Here is a 6,151-nt window from a genome sequence, read left to right as displayed (position 1 = left end):
CCTCTACCGTCTCCTATCCTGTATCCGATCCAATCCACTATCCTCTATCCTATCCTATTCTATATCGTATCCTCTATCGTATCCTATCCTCTATCCTATCCTATCCTCTATCCTATCCTATCCTCTATCCTATCCTATCCTCTATCCTATCCTATCCTGTATCCTATCATATCAAATATCCTATCCTATCCTCTATCCTATCCTATCCTCTATCCTATCCTATCCTATATCCTATCCTATCCTATCCTCTATCCTATCCTATCCTCTATCCTATCCTATCCTCCATCCTATCCTATCCTCTATCCTATCCTATCCTCTATAATATCGTATCCTCTATAATATCGTATCCTGTATCCTATCCTGTAATCTTTCCTATCCTATCATCAATCCTATCCTATCCTCTATCGTCTCCTATCCTCTATCCTATCCAATCCCCTATGTTATCCTCTATCCTATCTTATCCTCTATCCTATTCTATCCTCCATCCTATCATATCCTCTATCCTATAATATCCTCTATCCTATCCAATCCTCTACCGTCTCCTATCCTGTATCCGATCCAATCCCCTATCCTCTGTCCTATCCTATTCTATATCGTATCCTCTATCGTATCCTATCCTCTATCCTATCCTATCCTCTATCCTATCCTATCCTCTATAATATCGTATCCTCTATAATATCGTATCCTGCATCCTATCCTGTAATCTTTCCTATCCTATCATCAATCCTATCCTATCCTCCATCGTCTCCCATCCTCTATCCTATCCAATCCCCTATGTTATCCTCTATCCTATCTTATCCTCTATCCTATCCTATCCTCTATCCTATACTATCCTCTATCCTATCCTATCCTCTATCCTATACTATCCACTATCCTATCCAATCCTCTATCCTATCCTATCCTCTATCCTATCCTATCCTCTATCCTATCCTATCCTATATCCTATCCTATCCTCTATCCTATCCTATCCTCTGTCCTATCCTATCCTCTCTCCTATCCTCTCCTCTATCTTATCCTATCCTCTATCCTATCCTATCCTCTACCCTATCCTATCCTCTACAATATCGTATCCTCTATAATATCGTATCCTGTATCCCATCCTGTCCTCTTTCCTATCCTATCCTCAATCCTATCCTATCCTCTATCCTTTGGTATCCTCTATCCTATCCAATCCTCTATCCTATCCTATCCTCTATCCTATCCTATGCTCTATCCTATCCTATCCTATATCCTATCCTATCCTCTATCCTATCCCATCCTCTATCCTATCCTATCCTCTATCCTATCCTATCCTCTATCCTATCCTATCCTCTATCCTATCCTATCCTCTATAATATCGTATCCTCTATAATATCGTATCCTGTATCCTATCCTATCCTCTATCCTATCCTATCCTATATCCTATCCTATCCTCTATCCTATGCTATCCTCTATCCTATCCTATCCTCCATCCTATCCTATCCTCTATCCTATCCTATCCTCTATAATATCGTATCCTCTATAATATCGTATCCTGTATCCTATCCTGTCCTCTTTCCTATCCTATCCACAATCCTATCCTATCCTCTATCCTTTGGTATCCTCTATCACATCCTATCCTCTATCCTATCCTATCCTCTATCCTATCCTATCCTGTATCCTATCATATCAAATATCCTATCCTATCCTCTATCCTATCCTATCCTCTATCCTATCCTATCCTCTATAATATCGTATCCTCTATAATATCGTATCCTGTATCCTATCCTATCCTCTATCCTATCCTATCCTATATCCTATCCTATATCCTATCCTATCCTCTATCGTATGCTATCCTCTATCCTATCCTATCCTCCATCCTATCCTATCCTCTATCCTATCCTATCCTCTATAATATCTTATCCTCTATAATATCGTATCCTGTATCCTATCCTGTAATCTTTCCTATCCAATCATCAATCCTATCCTATCCTCCATCGTCTCCCATCCCCTATCCTATCCAATCCCCTATGTTATCCTCTATCCTATCATATCCTCCATCCTATCCTATCCTCTATCCTATAATATCCTCTATCCTATCCAATCCTCTATCCTATCCTCTATTCTCTCCTCTATCCTATCCTATCCTCTATCCTATCCTATCCTCTATAATATCGTATCCTGTATCCTATCCTGTAATCTTTCCTATCCTATAATCAATCCTATCCTATCCTCCATCGTCTCCCATCCTCTATCCTATCCAATCCCCTATGTTATCCTCTATTCTATCTTATCCTCTATCCTATCCTATCCTCTATCCTATCCTATCCTCTATCCTATCCTATCCTCTATCATATACTATCCTCTATCCTATCCTATCCTCTATCCTATCCTATCCTCTATCCTATCCTATCCTGTATCCTATCCTATCAACTATCCTATCCTATCCTCTATCCTATCCTATCCTATCAACTATCCTATCCTATCCTCTATCCTATCCTATCCTCTATTCTATCCTATCCTCTATCCTATCCTATCCTCTGTCCTATCCTATCCTCTCTCTTATCCTCTCCTCTATCCTATCCTATCCTCTACAATATCGTATCCTCTATAATATCGTATCCTGTATCCTATCCTGTCCTCTTTCCTATCCTATCCACAATCCTATCCTATCCTCTATCCTTTGGTATCCTCTATCATATCCTATCCTCTATCCTATCCTATCCTCTATCCTATCCTATCCTGTATCCTATCATATCAAATATCCTATCCTATCCTCTATCCTATCCTATCCTCTATCCTATCCTATCCTATATCCTATACTATCCTATCCTCTATCCTATCCTATCCTCTATCCTATCCTATCCTCCATCCTATCCTATCCTCTATCCTATCCTATCCTCTATAATATCGTATCCTCTATAATATCGTATCCTGTATCCTATCCTGTAATCTTTCCTATCCTATCATCAATCCTATCCTATCCTCTATCGTCTCCTATCCTCTATCCTATCCAATCCCCTATGTTATCCTCTATCCTATCTTATCCTCTATCCTATTCTATCCTCCATCCTATCATATCCTCTATCCTATAATATCCTCTATCCTATCCAATCCTCTACCGTCTCCTATCCTGTATCCGATCCAATCCCCTATCCTCTATCCTATCCTATTCTATATCGTATCCTCTATCGTATCCTATCCTCTATCCTATCCTATCCTCTATCCTATCCTATCCTCTATAATATCGTATCCTCTATAATATCGTATCCTGTATCCTATCCTGTAATCTTTCCTATCCTATCATCAATCCTATCCTATCCTCCATCGTCTCCCATCCTCTATCCTATCCAATCCCCTATGTTATCCTCTATCCTATCTTATCCTCTATCCTATCCTATCCTCTATCCTATACTATCCTCTATCCTATCCTATCCTCTATCCTATACTGTCCTCTATCCTATCCAATCCTCTATCCTATCCTATCCTCTATCCTATCCTATCCTCTATCCTATCCTATCCTATATCCTATCCTATCCTCTATCCTATCCTATCCTCTGTCCTATCCTATCCTCTCTCCTATCCTCTCCTCTATCCTATCCTATCCTCTATCCTATCCTATCCTCTACCCTATCCTATCCTCTACAATATCGTATCCTCTATAATAACGTATCCTGTATCCCATCCTGTCCTCTTTCCTATCCTATCCTCAATCCTATCGTATCGTCTATCCTATGGTATCCTCTATCCTATCCAATCCTCTATCCTATCCTATCCACTATCCTATCCTATCCTCTAGCCTATCCTATCCTATATCCTATCCTATCCTCTATCGTATCCTATCCTCTATCCTATCCTATCCTCTATCCTATCCTATCCTGTATCCTATCATATCAACTATCCTATCCTATCATCAATCCTATCCTATCCTCTATCGTCTCCTATCCTCTATCCTATCCAATCCCCTATGTTATCCTCTATCCTATCTTATCCTCTATCCTATTCTATCCTCCATCCTATCATATCCTCTATCCTATCCTATCCTCTACAATATCGTATCCTCTATAATATCGTATCCTGTATCCCATCCTGTCCTCTTTCCTATCCTATCCTCAATCCTATCCTATCCTCTATCCTTTGGTATCCTCTATCCTATCCAATCCTCTATCCTATCCTATCCTCTATCCTATCCTATGCTCTATCCTATCCTATCCTATATCCTATCCTATCCTCTATCCTATCCTATCCTCTATCCTATCCTATCCTCTATCCTATCCTATCCTCTATCCTATCCTATCCTCTATCCTATCCTATCCTCTATAATATCGTATCCTCTATAATATCGTATCCTGTATCCTATCCTATCCTCTATCCTATCCTATCCTATATCCTATCCTATCCTCTATCCTATGCTATCCTCTATCCTATCCTATCCTCCATCCTATCCTATCCTCTATCCTATCCTATCCTCTATAATATCGTATCCTCTATAATATCGTATCCTGTATCCTATCCTGTAATCTTTCCTATCCTATCATCAATCCTATCCTATCCTCCATCGTCTCCCATCCTCTATCCTATCCAATCCCCTATGTTATCCTCTATCCTATCCTATCCTCCATCCTATCCTATCCTCTATCCTATAATATCCTCTATCCTATCCAATCCTCTATCCTATCCTCTATTCTCTCCTCTATCCTATCCTATCCTCTATCCTATCCTATCCTCTATCGTATCCTATCCTCTATAATATCGTATCCTCTATAATATCGTATCCTGTATCCTATTCTGTAATCTTTCCTATCCTATCATCAATCCTATCCTATCCTCTATGGTCTCCTCTCCTCTATCCTATCCAATCCCCTATGTTATCCTCTATCCTATCTTATCCTCTATCCTATCCTATCCTCTATCCTATCCTATCCTCTATAATATCGTATCCTGTATCCTATCCTGTAATCTTTCCTATCCTATAATCAATCCTATCCTATCCTCCATCGTCTCCCATCCTCTATCCTATCCAATCCCCTATGTTATCCTCTATCCTATCGTATCCTCTATCCTATCCTATCCTCTATCCTATCCTATCCTCTATCCTATCCTATCCTCTATCATATACTATCCTCTATCCTATCCTATCCTCTATCCTATCCTATCCTCTATCCTATCCTATCCTGTATCCTATCCTATCAACTATCCTATCCTATCCTCTATCCTATCCTATCCTATCAACTATCCTATCCTATCCTCTATCCTATCCTATCCTCTATTCTATCCTATCGTCTATCCTATCCTATCCTCTGTCCTATCCTATCCTCTCTCTTATCCTCTCCTCTATCCTATCCTATCCTCTACAATATCGTATCCTCTATAATATCGTATCCTGTATCCTATCCTGTCCTCTTTCCTATCCTATCCACAATCCTATCCTATCCTCTATCCTTTGGTATCCTCTATCACATCCTATCCTCTATCCTATCCTATCCTCTATCCTATCCTATCCTGTATCCTATCCTATCCTCTATCCTATCCTATCCTCTATCCTATCCTATCCTCTATCCTATCCTATCCTCTATCCTATCCTATCCTCTATCCTATCCTATCCTATCCTCTATCCTATCCTATCCTCTATCCTATCCTATCCTCCATCCTATCCTATCCTCTATCCTATCCTATCCTCTATAATATCGTATCCTCTATAATATCGTATCCTGTATCCTATCCTGTAATCTTTCCTATCCTATCATCAATCCTATCCTATCCTCTATCGTCTCCTATCCTCTATCCTATCCAATCCCCTATGTTATCCTCTATCCTATCCTATTCTATATCGTATCCTCTATCGTATCCTGTCCTCTATCCTATCCTATCCTCTATCCTATCCTATCCTCTATAATATCGTATCCTCTATAATATCGTATCCTGTATCCTATCCTGTAATCTTTCCTATCCTATCATCAATCCTATCCTATCCTCCATCGTCTCCCATCCTCTATCCTATCCAATCCCCTATGTTATCCTCTATCCTATCTTATCCTCTATCCTATCCTATCCTCTATCCTATACTATCCTCTATCCTATCCTATCCTCTATCCTATACTATCCTCTATCCTATCCAATCCTCTATCCTATCCTATCCTCTATCCTATCCTATCCTCTATCCTATCCTATCCTATATCCTATCCTATCCTCT

The sequence above is a fragment of the Halictus rubicundus genome, unplaced genomic scaffold (genome assembly GCF_050948215.1).
Source record: "Halictus rubicundus isolate RS-2024b unplaced genomic scaffold, iyHalRubi1_principal scaffold0026, whole genome shotgun sequence".
NCBI classification, from domain to species: domain Eukaryota; kingdom Metazoa; phylum Arthropoda; class Insecta; order Hymenoptera; family Halictidae; genus Halictus; species Halictus rubicundus.
This window is presented reverse-complemented; position numbering follows the sequence as displayed.